Consider the following 15035-nt stretch of genomic DNA (forward strand, 5'->3'; position numbering starts at 1 on the left):
TCGTGAGGGACATAGATCATCCCTACAGTTGGTGTGGAAGATCACACTCTCAAACAGACTCAGATTTGGTATCAGTATCAAGAAATAGCAAAAGTGCGGCTGGGCGCGGTGGCTCATGCCTGTAATCCCAGCACTTTGGGAGGCCGAAGCAGGTGAATCACCTGAGGTTGGGAGTTTGAGACCAGCCTGGCCAACATGGTGAAACCATGTCTCTACTAAAAATACAAAAATTAACTGGGCGTGGTGATGCACATCTGTAATCCCAGCTACCCAGGAGGTGCAGTGAGCCAGGATTGCACCACTGCACTTCAGCCTAGGCAAGAGAGTGAGACCCCCATCTCAACAAAAAAAAGCAAAGTGCAAATGATGTGAGTCATAATAAATGAGTGAGTGAGGTTAACCATCTGCAGAACTTTCTCCTGAATCAGTCCACATGTAGATGTGACATCTCACATCTCACTGCTAGTGAGATGAAGCAACCTTTGCTAAAATGAAGGAAATTGATGCTAAACATTCTCTTCTTGGTGTGGGGAGTGTGGTAGATTGATTGTGACCCTAATTATTCATGATTCCCTATATTTATGCCCTGTGCACTATGCCTTTGCAGCCCCATCCATCAAGAGGAGGGGTCTATTTCCTACCCCTAGAATCCAAGCTGGCTTTATGTCTTGCTTTGGCCAATAGAATGTGGTGGAAAGTGATTCTGTGTCAGTTCCAAGCTTCAGTCCCAAGACTCCTGTGTTCTCTGATCTCTCCCAGAACTCCATTGCACCATGAAGGTAAGCCTAGGTTAGCCTCCTGATGGATAAGAGACAAGTATTCCAGTAAAATTCACTGCCCCTGCTGCCAGCTGCCAGACACAGGAGGGAGGCCATCCTCTATCAGCCAGTCTCTACCTCTCTCTCCTGAGGTTAGCCCAGCCTGGTCCAGATCAGCAGAACAACCCAGCTGACCTGTAGACCGAAGAGCAAAATTAAATGATTGTTATTTTAAGCTACTGAGTTTTGGGGCAGTTTGTTATGCAGCCAGCTCACTGATACACAGAGTGCAACTGTCAGCCTGTTTCTGAGCAGTAAACAGCAAACATTAACTTTGTTTTAAACCATCAGATTTGCCCACAAGAATACTTCATTTTCTGGGAATACTAAACTTTGTTTTCTTAAGCTAGATTGGACACATGAAGCAACAATAATTGTGTCCTTGCTTCTAGTGATTGGGTTTTAGCACCAAAGAGTCCCTGGCTTCTGGGAAAGATGGGCCAGTGAGGAAAAAAACCCTAGTTCTGGGGGTAGAAATGAGTGGGGAAGGGACCTCCATAAGAGGACCAAGAGCTGGTTATGGGATGGAGCTGTTGCTGGCATGCCACCCTACTTTGGTTTGAACTTATATGCCCCCCCCCCCCCCAAATTCATGTATTAGAACCTAAGACCCAACATATATTAGAACCTAAGACTCTTAAGAGGTAGGATCTTTAGGAGGTAATTAAGTCATGAGAGTTAGGTCCTCATAAATAGGATTACTGCCCTTATAAAAGGGCTCCAGGGAAGTAGCCAGGCCCCTTTTGGCCCTTCCACCGTGGGAAGACCCAGCGTTCGTCCCCTCTACGGGACGTAGCAACAAGGCACCATCTTGGAAGCAGGGAGCAAGCCTTCGCAAGACACCGAACCTGCCAGTGCCTAGATCTTGGGCTTCTGCTTAAGGCTTGATCCATTTCTGCCTCTCAGCTTCACCTGAACAGGAGCTAGGCAGAAATCGAGACAGAACAACTATGGCTCACATCTAAACCATAACCCGTTAGAGGAAGAAGTGCAGAAAACAAAGGGTGACTATCATCGTAAGCATTTCTGTAGCACTTACTGCATGCCAGGGACTTTGTTAAGTACTTTATATATTATCCTATTCAGTCCCCACAGCCACCCTACAGGCGGCACCATTTACACTGGCCACACAAAGGATAAAACACTTAGGAAGAAATTCAATAAATCTAAGGAAAAAAAAAAGCTAAGGAAGTGCTAAATAAGGCTTTGAAACTCTCTGAACTCTATGGAAGGAGGGACAAAGACGAAGATCTGATCCCATGGAAAGATATTGGCCATGTTCTTGAATAGAAAGACAGGATTACAGAGATGTCAATTTTCCCTATGTTAATATATAAATGTGCCAGGCACGGTGGCTCACGCCTGTAATACCAGCACTTTGGGAGGCCGAGGTGGGCGGATCACCTGAGGTCGGGAGTTCGAGACCAGCCTGACCAACATGGAGAAACCTTGTCTCTATTAAAAATACAAAATTAGCTAAGTGTGTTGGCGCATGCCTGTAATCCCAGCTACTTGGGAGGCTGAATCAGAATTGCTTGAACCCAGGAAGCAGAGGTTACAGTGAGCCGAGATTGTGCCATTGCACTGCAGCCTGGGCAACAAGAGTAAAACTCAGTCTCAAAAAAAAAAAAAAAAAAAAATATATATATATATATATATGTGTGTATATATATATATATATATATATATATATATATATATATATATGTAACTTTATCCCAACAAATATACAATGTATCAATTGAGATTCAGCCATGCAAATATTGCCACACTTGGCAGGTCAACAGAGGGAATTTTATCCAGGGAATAGGTGTTAAAGGAAAGCCTAAAACCCAAAAGGGACATAGGAAGTCACCCATGGATTAGAGGGTGACTCTGGAGCTGGAGGACAAAGGGAGGCCATTACCCAAGAGCCAGCACTGTGGGTGGGGCTGTCTGCTGGTGGGCAGAGTCTCAGCCCTAATCCTGCAGCTCATGCTCAGTGAGAGGAATGGCCGTCAGCTGCCTGAGGCAAGTAGGCCAGCCTGGTGGTTTATGCCTGTAATCCCAGTGCTCTGGGAAGTGAAGGCTTGAGGTGGGAGGAGAGCTTGAGGCAAGAGTTTGAGACCAGCCTGGGCAAAGTAGTGAGAGCCCCACTCACCCCTCTCTGTACAAAATAAAAATTAGCTTGGCATGGCGGGGCATGCCTGTAGTTCTAGCTACTCGGGAGCCCAGGAGTTTGAGGGGTTGGAGTCTGCACTGAGCTATAATCACACCACTGCACTCCAGCCTGGATGACAGGAAAAAAAAAAAAAAAAAAAAAAAAAGGCAAGTGCATTTAGGTGAAATTAAATGAGTGGTGCAACTCCACTTTGAATTCTGCCAGTCTTTTGAAGTTTAGTGAGATTATAGTGTTTCTCAAAAGTTTTTACCAAATGGAAACTTTTAACCTAGGCACTATGGAGTGTACTTAACCACCCTGGTTCTCAAGCAGTGTGGACTTTTGCTTCAGGGTGGAGTGATGGAGACAATTTTGGTGGTCACAACCATGTGTGTTTTACTAACATCTAATGGATAAAGGCCAGGGAGACTACTAAACTTATATGCAAAGGACAACCTCCTCACCACCGACAAAACAGTATTTTGCCCAGAATGTCCATATGCTCAGGCTGAGAAATCCTGCTGACCCAATAGTAAAGGGCAGTGAGTTGGAACTTGCTGGGCATGGCCTTAAGTAGCCTCTCACAAGCCCGAAACTTCTGAAACGTTCAAGCAAATTTTTTATTTTGCTCACAATATAAAAATAATGTTACAAATTGCTTACCATCAGCTAAGGTGACATTCCAGCTACAGACTGGTGCAGTGGCTTGCTGTGTCCCCAGTGCATCGCCTACATTCGAGGAGGTGGAAATCCCACTTTGAGAAACTTGTGGCTAAAGTGAGTCAGTCCCTCTACCCTAATCAATGGGTAGGGACCCGGGTTAATGACCAGGGTCTGGGGTTGGTATGGGTTTAGGGTGCAGACCCCTGGTGAGGCAAGCCTGGGAGAGCTTATCTTTTTGTAAACAACTATAGTAATTGTTATTTTCCAGTCACCTTGATTTCTTAATACAACATTAACATACCTTGGAAAAAGTTATTGTATTTTTTACTATGAAAATAATATTTATTGTAGAATAATTGGAATATAGAAGATTAAGGAAATAAAAATCCTTTATAATCTTACATGAATAGATAATCACTGGTGATATTTTGTGGATTCCTGCCAATTTTACATATAAATGCAAAGTATAAGAACTGGCTTGAAAGTGAAACTGGGATAATAAAAATAGACAGACTTTCTTGGCCTGCTTAAAATGTATTTCTCACAATTTATATAATTAACACTTTTATGTGATTAAATACTCTTCTACACCATAATTTTTTGTTAGTTTTATGAAATAGCCATTCTGCCATTTATTTACACCTCTTCTTGAATGTACATGGAATGTTGTCTCCAGTTTTTTTTTTTTTTTTTTTTTTTGAGACAGAGTCTTGCTCTGTGGCCCAGGCTGGAGTGCAGTGGCCAGATCTCAGCTCACTGCAAGCTCCGCCTCCCAGGTTTACGCCATTCTCCTGCCTCAGCCTCCCGTGTAGCTGGGACTACAGACGCCCGCCACCACGCCCAGCTAGTTTTTTTTGTATTTTTTAGTAGAGACGGGGTTTCACCATGTTAGCCAGGATGGCCTCGATCTCCTGACCTCGTGATCCGCCCGTCTCGGCCTCCCAAAGTGCTGGGATTACAGGCTTGAGCTGTCTCTAGTTTTTAAAAAAGTACTTTATGTTTAAAATGAACATAATCTTATATATGTCTTTGTAGGTTTGTTTTCTTAGGCAGTGTTTCTAAAAGAGGAAATTTTGGGTGAAAAAAATGAATGACGATTCTTGGTTCATCTGCCGTATTATTGCTCTTGATAAAGTTTGTTAACAGTTTATATGTTTACCAGCAGTGCATGAGAACTCTATAGTCAGCTTATATGGGCCATAATTTAGAATTGTCATTTCTTAAAAATAGTTTTGCCAATTTGGTGGGTAAAAATAGTACCTCATTGTTTTGAGTTATATATTTTTTTCACTAAAGTTGAATTTATCTTTTTGTGTCTTTCCTGCTCATTTGTATTCTTGCTTTATTATTTAGCAAAGCCCCAAGTCCCAAAAGATAATATCCTTTGCCTATTTTTTTTTCTTTCATACAATTTTTTTTTTTTTTTTTTTTTTTTTTTTTTTGAGACAGAGTATAGCTCTGTCCCAGGCTGGAGTGCAATGGTGTGATCTCGACTCATTGCAGCCTTTGCCTCCCGGCTTCAAGATATTCTCCTGCCTCAGCCTCCTGAGTAGCTGGGATTGCAGGCATGTAGCTCTGTGCCCGGCCAATTTTTATTTTTATTTTTAGTAGAGACGATGGAGTTTTACCATGTTGGCCAGGCTGGTCCTGAACTCCTGATCTCAAGTGATCTGCCCACCTTGGCCTCCCAAAGTGCTGGGATTACAGGCGTGAGACACCTCGCCTGGCCTCATAGTATTCTTTTTACTGGTTTGTAAGAGCTCTCTTCCTGTATTAAGAAACTGAGCTAGATTTTTATTATCTACCTGCATATATATTTACTCAGTTTTTCCTTTTCCTTTTATGTGTTGGATTTAGACTTGCATACATTTTTCCATTATATTACTTTAATCTGTTATTAAAATATGAATTTTAAAATAAACACATTTTAAATTGCACATGAAACAATGTATTGATTTATGAATATTGCCTTTCTGCACTCATAGTTCATGAAAAATTTTATTCAAACTATTCATGAACATCTTTGGCAAATTTTATTCAAACTATTCACCAACATCTTTGACATTTGCACATTTGTCCTCACTAGGTCAACTGGTTACCTCTTGAGCTACCTAACTGTTTTGGTGCACATTGTGGTAGTCATTGCTGCTGCTTGCTAAATATTGCAAACTGTCCATGGTCTGAGCCCATGACCAGGCCTCTTTGTGGTTGGGTGAGGTCTTATAAACCATTTTAATCCATCAGTTGTGAGTGGGAGTGATGGTTGACAGTATCCTTTCTAGTTTGAAACTTTTACTCGTCAGTTCCAGACTCTGCAGAGACCCTGTGGGTTCTGTGGTAGTTCAGTGGGAGTAGGGTATCAGGTTCTCTGGAAGAGCCAAGCTAAGGACAGTGCAGTCGCCCTGGCCTCTGATTTAAATCCTCACCTCGATTCAGTGTTTGATGGCACCTGTGGTCATCTTTAATTGTTGTCTGGTTTTCGTGTAACCACCTTGGAGGTCAGAATCCTGTGTTATTCTGTTTCACTGCTCAAAGGATCCAGCCATTGTAGTGATGAATCTTTCTGATTTCAGAGGTGCTGCTGAGTTTACTTTCACATCAACTTCTAACCCCGGGTGAATTTCTCACTGGGCCCAGGTGGGCCAACAGATAGCGCCAAAGGGTGGGTGACCAACTCTCTTGGTTTGCCCAGGATTGAGGGGTTTCCTGAGATGTGGGACTTCTCAATGTGAAAAACAGGGAAGTCCCTGGCAAAACGAGACGGCTGTTCACAAGGATCACCCGAAACCCACCAGACTTTTCTCGTAGTTCTCTTTATCCCAGAAATGAAAGGAGGGACGGTAACGGCACCAGCTGTTTCCAAGGCTGAGCTGCAGATTCCACGCTGCAGCAGTTCTGCTCGGTTGCGACCCTCATCTGGCTGCAGAGCATAAATCTGGGCTCGCGGAGTATTTGTGAGAGCTCCTTGGCAGGAGGCATTCATCGTCTGCCAGAGGCCCTGGCACTCCCTGCAATGGTGTATGACCCACGGCTCTGATTAAATTTCAGCAGGCGCACTGTGGCCTCCCCTCGCCCATGCCTGATTAATCACTGTCTCCCCAGGCAACTCTCTGTTCCCTGCTTTCCTGGATGGTGGTTTTCTTGTAAGTGGTCCCCATCCATACATTCCAGCTGGAAGAAGACCTGTGATCTGTACTTTGCCCTTTGCAGCCCCTTAGGGAGTAAACAATCAATGCGCTGTCTCATCTGTACCTCAGATAATTTTTGTAGCCTTGTTTTTAAATATTCCTAAAATATTCCCTCCAGTAACAACTCCAAAGAGTGATTAAGAAGAAGTTGGGATGTAGTCATCAGAGCCAGCAAAAGGTGTGCCAAGGTTGCCCTGGGTGGCTGTATTTTCTTAAGTTGTGGAAAGAAGTTCATGAATCAGTTGTCACTTTCAAGACCTTCTAGTGTCACCTGAATTCCCCTTCTGGTTGTCAGAGCAAAATAAGATGCTGTGTCCTATAATGCCTGGTTTTTGTAACTCCCTCTTTGCAAGGACTACATCCTTTTCCTGAATAGTAAACACATCACCTTGCCAGTGCTTTATCTATCCAGAGAGTGATGACTCTATGTCTCAGGTTAGGTTTTGGTTAAGCTGCACTTTGGGAGTTGTGTGTGAGCCCATATCCCTTGGACTTTAGAGTTCCCTGTGCCTGGGAGTTTCTAAATGTCAACATACGCATCTTTTTGTCTAAGGGCTTCCAAGAGGCTGAAGGCTGCTTTGCGCATCTGTCCTCAGGCTGAAAGCACTGGGGCATTTACAACCTTTTGAGAACAAACCTCATCAACGGGTTTTATTCCAGCTCCTTTCCCACAGGGTGGGGTACCTTTGGGGTGTGTTCTCAAGTTTTGGTGTGGTTTTCTGAAGTTTCCCAGTGGCATTAAGCTCCAGTTGCTGACAGTGATGACTGGCAGGATAACATACCCTTAACTGGTCCTGTCTCTTTCCTGCCACACCTCCCATGCATCACTGGTATTCTCTTTACCTCCCCAATAAACTACTTAATCCCAAATCTTGCCTCAGGATCTGCTTCTAGGAGATCTAAAACTAAGACAGAAGTCGATTATTGAACCTTCTCATAATTCAGGCATCTCTGTCACCCTCTTCCCATATACAATGTGAAAAATGCTGTAACTGTAAACCCAACACATAGACTACAAAGCTAAAGATTAAAATAAGCAAAAGAAAAAAAGGATTTCCTTCTCGCCCACTCCTCACTGCTTCTCTCAAGTATTTATTAAGCAAATATAGGAGGTGCAAACTTCAAATCCCTAAGGAGCCAGGTAGGTGATGTTTGTGTGAAGCAGGTATCAGACAACTGGGAATAGTGGGATCTATGGCAAACAGTGCGTGCCCCGATAAAAGTCTCTTATCCATCTTCTCTTTGTTCTCTTCCTTTAAATCATTACTATGTTGGTCAAACAAAGCATACGTACAGGATGATAAAATTGAAAGACAAACATAAGTGCCTTGTGTAACAGGTAGTTCTCTGACTCCTTAGTTTATGTGAAGATTGCCTTTCAGAGATGGATTTTCCCTTAGAGTAGAGCAGGCAGTGGAAGTTACTGGGAGAAAACCTTCGCTAATGCACAATGCACCCTCACTTCCAAAATGCTACAATGTTGTCCAAAAAATGTCACCTTGAAACAAGGAAAGATTCATTCCCATTGCCTGGGGAAATTTATTCCCATTGCTTGGGGAAATTTATTCCCATTGCTTGGGGAAAAGTCAAATGAGAAATCATGTAGTTTTCATCATACTCACTCTGCTTTCTAAAAAATGTACATGCTGTCATCTGAAGATCAGTCATAACAATTTTTCTCTTAAGCTTCAGCGGGCTCGGCATGCTTTGCAGGACAATCACACTTGAAAGGGCCTTTTCACCTGCAGCCAGGGAGACTACAGATGGAGGAGAGAGAAATATCCTGCTTCGAGAGGCAGTGGAGCAGTGCAGAAGTCCGTGGAAAATGACAGGGGCACCCAGGGATGTGGAGCACTGCCACCATCTGTACTGTCAGTCTGGACAGAGGGCAGACATCTCCTACCTGCCTGACTCTCTTTGGCCTCAGGTGTCAAAAAAAGTGCCACTCAGTGAAAATCCATGTCTGCTGAGGAAAGGGGGAATCTGCCAAGTGTTCCCCTGGGCACCTGCTGTCACCTGGTCTGGGGCTTGGATGTGTAACCATTTCTCTCCAGTCACACGATGAATGATGAAATAAGGAAACAGGCTGTCTGTGCATCAAAAATTTCATCCTAATGCTTCTTAAGGAGACTAGGCATTGAAACCGGGTACGGACGTCACTTTCGTGCCACCCAATCCTGTTGTCAGACATTCTCTGTAAACCATATTGTGTCACTCAAATGCCGGGCTCATGTTGCTGTTTCAGATGGGTTGAATTTCAACAGCAGACTGGCATAACCTTGTAACAAAGCGTCTTCACTATTTCCTAAACAGTGTAGCAATGGACATTGAACTGCTGTCACCATGATGTTCACTTCGAGGACTCTGGTTCCCATTTCATAGTTGTGTTTCTGGGATCCTGGTATTTAATGTAAAAGTGGTGAATTCCTTAAGTTGTGAGATCTTTCCTTGACTTAGAAAAGTCTTCCACAGTCTTGGGGTAACTTAGGACTCTGGTTGGGAAACTTGTCATTTTGAGGAAACGTAAAACCTTGGGGTTTTAGGTGGTTTTCTTCCTGTTTTTCCACTTCCCAAAGGGAACTTTCACACTCATGAAGGCAAGGGTGGCTGTTACTTGCAGGGAGAACACACAGGTATGTAAGTGCTATAATTTAAGGGAAGTCAGAAGAGTCCTCTAACGAGGGGTGTGCTGTTAAATGTTTAACAACCAGCTCTCTGAAGGGGGCATAAAAGGACTTTATTTTTAGTGTTTGTCAATTTCCATGTCTAATTTCAAGCTCCCAATCTGATTTTATTGGTAGCTTTTCAGCACAGCACTGTCCCTAGCTTGGAAACATGTTTCTCTCCTAGGACTGCATCATGAGAATTTTGGCGTGCTCATTCCTTCGAGGAAGCTATGTCAGAGAAGGGAGGGAGGGAGACTTCTCAAGGTCCTGAACTAGAAGAAAAAAATTGTAATTGGATAAACTCTTGACCCTCTTGGCTGTAAAGGAGAGGGCCAGGTGATGTCAAGTGACCTTGAACAGTGACCAGGTCATTCCCACACTGCGAAACCTCTTTTTTGACCATCCATTCTAAGATTGGAAGGTGCATTAGTTTGCCAGGGCTGCTACCAAAGGACCACAACAAAAGGACTAAAGTAACAACCAAAGGAACACCAATTGGGTAGCTTAAACAACAGAAATTTCTTGCCTAGAAGTCCTGGAGACAGAAGTGTCAGCCACCTCTGCTGACATTTCCATCTCCAGAACTTCTAGGAATAGAATCCATCTCTAAAAGTTCTGCAGACATAATAGATTCTATTCCATTCCTAGAAGTTCTGGAGACAGAATCTACCTCATTCCTCTCCCAGCTCCTGGTGGGCTGTTGGCCATCCCTGGCTTTCCTGGGCTTGTAGATGCATCCCCAGCCCCCTCTGCCTTCATCTTCACATGCTGTTCTCCCTGTGTGCGTATCTGTGCCCATATGTTCTTGTTCTATTTTTTTTTTTTGTCTTTTAAATAAGGACACCCATCATATTGGATTAGGGGCCCACCCTACTCCAATATGACCTTTTCTTAATTAATTAGATCTGCAATGACCCTATTTCCAAATGAGGTCACATTATGAGATATTGGGGATTAGGACCCCAACTTATGAATATTTGGGGACAAAATTGAGCCCACAACAGAAGAGGTGCTGATACGGTTTGGCTGAGTCCCCACCCAAATCTCATCTTGGATTTCCACACGTTGTGGGAAGGACCCAGTGGGAGGTAACTGAATCATGGGGGTGGGTCTTCCCCATGCTGTTCTCTCGATAGTGAATAAGTCTTATGAGATCTGATGGTTTTAAAAAGGGGAGTTTCCCTACATAAGCTGTCTTCTCTTGTCTGCCACCATGGAAGACATGCCTTTCACCTTCCACCATGATTGTGAGGTCTCCCCAGCTATGTGAAACCATAAGTCCAATAAACCTCTTTCTTTTGTAAATTGCCCAGTCTTAGGTATGTCTTTACCAACAGTGTGAAAACGGATTAATACAGGTGCATACAGTCTTGTATTTCTGTTCAGACCTTTGAAATCATTCAGCAGCTCAGAAGAAACTGCTCCATCAGATGCCTAAGAAGACTGTGAATATAGACAACTACCCTTTGATGTCCTCAGAGAAAAAACAAAGGGATTTTGTTAGAAACTTTCTGATTGGCCTCTGACCCTGCAAGTTCTGAACCTTCCCAACAGAATCACATTTCTTGGTTTTGGAGCCTCATCTTGGGGTGTTTCCCCTAATTTGGAACCAAAATTTCCCTGAAAGCATCGAGGGCAAGTGGCAGCTGGAGCAGAGACTAACAGGTTGTAACAAGCAAGGGTGCCAATGGGGTGGTGTCCAGTTGGAAACACCTCTAAGCATAAGCCTCCAGGAAGAGGAAGGGTGGGTTGGAGAGTGGGAGCCACGAAGCTGGGGAGAAGCAGACAGGGTGAGTGTGGCCTAGCCCCGTGACCACAGAGCCCTCCTGTGGCTCTCCACACATTCTTGGGGCTGGCATCCTACAGCCACCTTGGATCAGGATGTCTGTCTGGTCCCAGGCACTATGAGGTCTTGCGTGAATCGATCTCATTGCCCTGATCCCTCCTGGCGCAGTCTTTTTTTTTTTTTTTTTTGAGATAGAGTTTCACTCTTGATGCCCAGATTGGAGTGCAATGGCATGATCTCAGCTCACTGCAACCTCTGCCTCCCGGGTTCAAGCGAGTCTCCTGCCTCAGCCTCTTAAGTAGCTGAGATTACAGGTGCCCACCACCATACCTGGCTAATTTTTTGTATCTTTAGTAGAGATGGGTTTTCACCATGTTGGTCAGGCTGGTCTTGAACTCCAGACCTCAGGTGATCCACCTGTCTCGGCCCCCCAAAGTGTTGGGATTACAGGCATGAACCCAGCGCCCAGCCCCTCCTGGTGCATTCTTACAAGAAACCAATGTAGTTGGGCTACCTAGGCCTCTGTTCCTTCAACACAGAGACAAAGGGCATGTGGCTCAGTCACCACACAGCCCACTCGTCCAACCCATCATACTGATGAGGAAATACCGGGTTTTTCCTTTCTGGAAATGAGTCACCTCTGCTGCCCTTTTCTATTCATTGTAGGTTTTAAGAAACCATACGTTGGGGTCTTAGGATCTCAGGGTTAGATGATTTGGATCCTCAAGATAGTAGAGCAACATCTCGCAAACTTTAATGGGATCTTGTTAAAATGCAGCATCCGTGGGAGGGGAGGAGGCACTGAGGTTTTGCGTTTTTCACTCTCCTAGGTGGGCCATGACCACACTTTGAGAAGCACTGACTCAGACCATTTTGCAGAAAGTGAGGAATGGAGACACTGACTAGTCTGAAGTTCCCCAGCCAATGGGGGGCAGGACTGAGGTTAAAACTCAGGTCTCTCCACTGTCAAGAGGAGTTCTCCACCTGCTGAAATATCCCTGCAACAGGAGGGACCTGCTGCTGTGCAGTGTTGGCTCTCTAGTGAAGAGAGAGACGTTGACCCGCAGTCAGAAAAGCCTGATTCTGAGAGATGAGTGCCTTCATTTGGTACCCTACGTGCTTCCTTCCCATGGGGCCTGTGACAGCTGTGGTTGGAAGGGCCTGCCTGTGTCCCAAGGAAATTGTCTTTGCAAAGCCAGTCTGGGGGTTAGATCCAGCCTGTGTGCCAAAGTTGGCCACCCACTGCGCTGAAGGGTTCCACTTGGTCTGAAATGTTGTTTACTATTGTTTAGGGCTGAGACTCTGGGGAAGTTACATGTGAACTTGCCAATTTTTGTCCAGTGAGATGCTTTAGTCTGGTAAGACTAGGAATGTGTGTAAGCAAGCAACAATTTAGTAAGAATCCAAAGTTAGATTTCTCATGGCTAAATATAATCTAATCAGACTGAGCTCATTTCATCAACTCTTTTACAAATTTTACATTGCCTAGCATTCAGAGGCTTAGACTCACTAGGAATACAAACACAGACACAACGACAGAAGCTAAGGGATGATTTTGGAGGCTGTGAATGGTGAAGAGATGGAGAAAAATGGTGTGAAAGAGGCCGGGTGCGGTGGTATACGCTTGTAATCCCACCTTGGGAGGCCGAGGTGGGAGGATCTCTTGAGTCCCAAAGTTTCAAACCAGCCTGGACAACATGGTGAAACATGTCTATAAAAATTTAGCTGGGCATGGTATCATGCATCTGTAGTCCCAGCCACTCTAGAGGCTGAGGCAGGAGAATCACTTGAGCCCAGGAGGTTGAGGCTGCAGTGAGCTGAGACTGTGCGACTGCACTCCAGCCTGGGTGATGCAGTGAGACCCTATTTCAAAAAAAAAAAAAAAAAAAAAAAAAAAAAGAAAAGAAGAAGAAGAAGAAGAAGAAGAAGAAGAAGAAGAAGAAGAAGAAGAAGAAGAAGAAGAAGAAGAAGAAGAAGAAGAAGAAGGTAGAAGAAAGAAAACCTAGTCTAAAAAACCAATCGTGGCCGGGCGCGGTGGCTCAAGCCTGTAATCCCAGCACTTTGGGAGGTCGAGACGGGCAGATCACGAGGTCAGGAGATTGAGACCATCCTGGCTAACATGGTGAAACCTCGTTTCTACTAAAAAAAAATACAAAAAACTAGCCGGGCGAGGTGGCTGGTGCCTGTAGTCCCAGGTACTCGGAAGACTGGGGCAGGAGAATGGCGTAAACCTGGGAGGAGGAGCTTGCAGTGAGCTGAGATCCGGCCACTGCACTCCAGCCTGGGCGACAGAGCCAGACTGTGTCTCAAACAAACAAACCAAAAAACCAATCGTAATAGGCATACGCTTAGTTCTAAGCTTCCTGGCAGCCAAAGGAAAAAGGGAAACCTAATGGGGTAAATTTTGAGGCGATGTTTGTGGGAGGTGTTCCCTAGAAGCAGAGCCTGACACAGAGATTCAGCTGCCCAGACTCATTGAGGGAGGGCTCTCAGGAGGAATCTGCGAGCAAGGGAGCGAAGTAAAATACAGAGGGGAAGGAACTCCAAAGCTATGCAGTCTTGGGTAAAGGCCGCCTTTGGCCTGGACCACAGGGGGCTCTGGAGCATAAATTACATTGAAGATTCCTCCCTGTTGGTGGCAAGCAGGCTCCTCCTGCATTAGCCATCTGCTGTGGGTTGTGCCCTGGGTGTGGGGGGCATAACTTTCTGGGAGAGAAGATTCCACCTCTCGGGGCAATGCTTGGTGAGAGGGGCCGCTGTGAGCCATCAGCAGCCAACACTCACAGCAGCTGGGGCGGCCCCCAGGCCTGCCTGGTGAAGGGGATCTTGGTGGGCAGCAATGGCATCCACTGTAGTCATAGGTTTCAATGTGACTTTCAGCCTCTCAACCATGGCATTTCATGTCTGCATTAATTCCATATCTGCCCCCTGAACAGCTCATCCACTATGTTCTTAAGCCCTGGGCTAGTTCCCGAGGATGGTCTGGGCAGGAAAACACATGTTTTCTGACCTCAGGAAATGTATGGAAAAGCAGCCTTCAATTGCTCACTCTTATTTTCTTCAATATTCTCTTTTTTATGCCTGCATTAAACATATAGTGTTCTGTACATTCACTTATTTTAGTGTTATCAATGTACAAGTAATGAGTTCATGCATTTTCCATAAACAGACTGTACATAATTTAAATGTGTATGTGGAACGGATGCATTCTATAATTTATTTATGATAGTGCTGGTTTCTATAGCCATTTCATCTATTTGAAATCCACCAAAATCTAAGAAGCAAATTTAAAAACATTCCTAAAATGGAATTCCAAGAGCCACACACAAAATCTCATGCACTGTCCTTTCCCTCACTTAGCACCAGACCACTTACTCCACACACAGCAGTGACCTTGAGGTGTGAGTCCCACGTCCAGGCTGACTACAGAGAGTCCTCTGGGAGCACAGGGAGGGGACCACTGCTGGCCTGGCAGCAAGGACAGGCCTGAGAAGACTGTGTATGCCGAGGGGTGGAGCTGTGCCATGCTTGGCAAGTAGATGCGTGCATCGGAACAGCTTGTGAAGACACAACAGTTTGGTAACGGATGCTCAAGTAACAAATCTATCAGCTGAGGCCCCAGGGATCGTGGAGGAGAGATGAGCCATCCCCATTGTGCCCAGTCCAAATTCCTGACCCACAGCATCCCAAGCGTAGTAAAGGAGTTGTGTTCTGTGCTATGAAGTTTTGGGGTGTTGCTTAAGTGACAGTCGAGACTGAGACAAATGCTGACCC

General features: G+C 44.8%; 1 protein-coding gene across 3 annotated transcripts in view; it reads right to left on the reverse strand.

The window, feature by feature from the left end:
- Positions 1-15035, reverse strand: part of PCSK2 (proprotein convertase subtilisin/kexin type 2) — a 249377-nt gene that overhangs the window by 26606 nt on the left and 207736 nt on the right. The window lies entirely within an intron of this gene.

This window comes from Rhinopithecus roxellana, chromosome 13, assembly GCF_007565055.1.
Source record: "Rhinopithecus roxellana isolate Shanxi Qingling chromosome 13, ASM756505v1, whole genome shotgun sequence".
Taxonomy (NCBI): Eukaryota; Metazoa; Chordata; class Mammalia; order Primates; family Cercopithecidae; genus Rhinopithecus; species Rhinopithecus roxellana.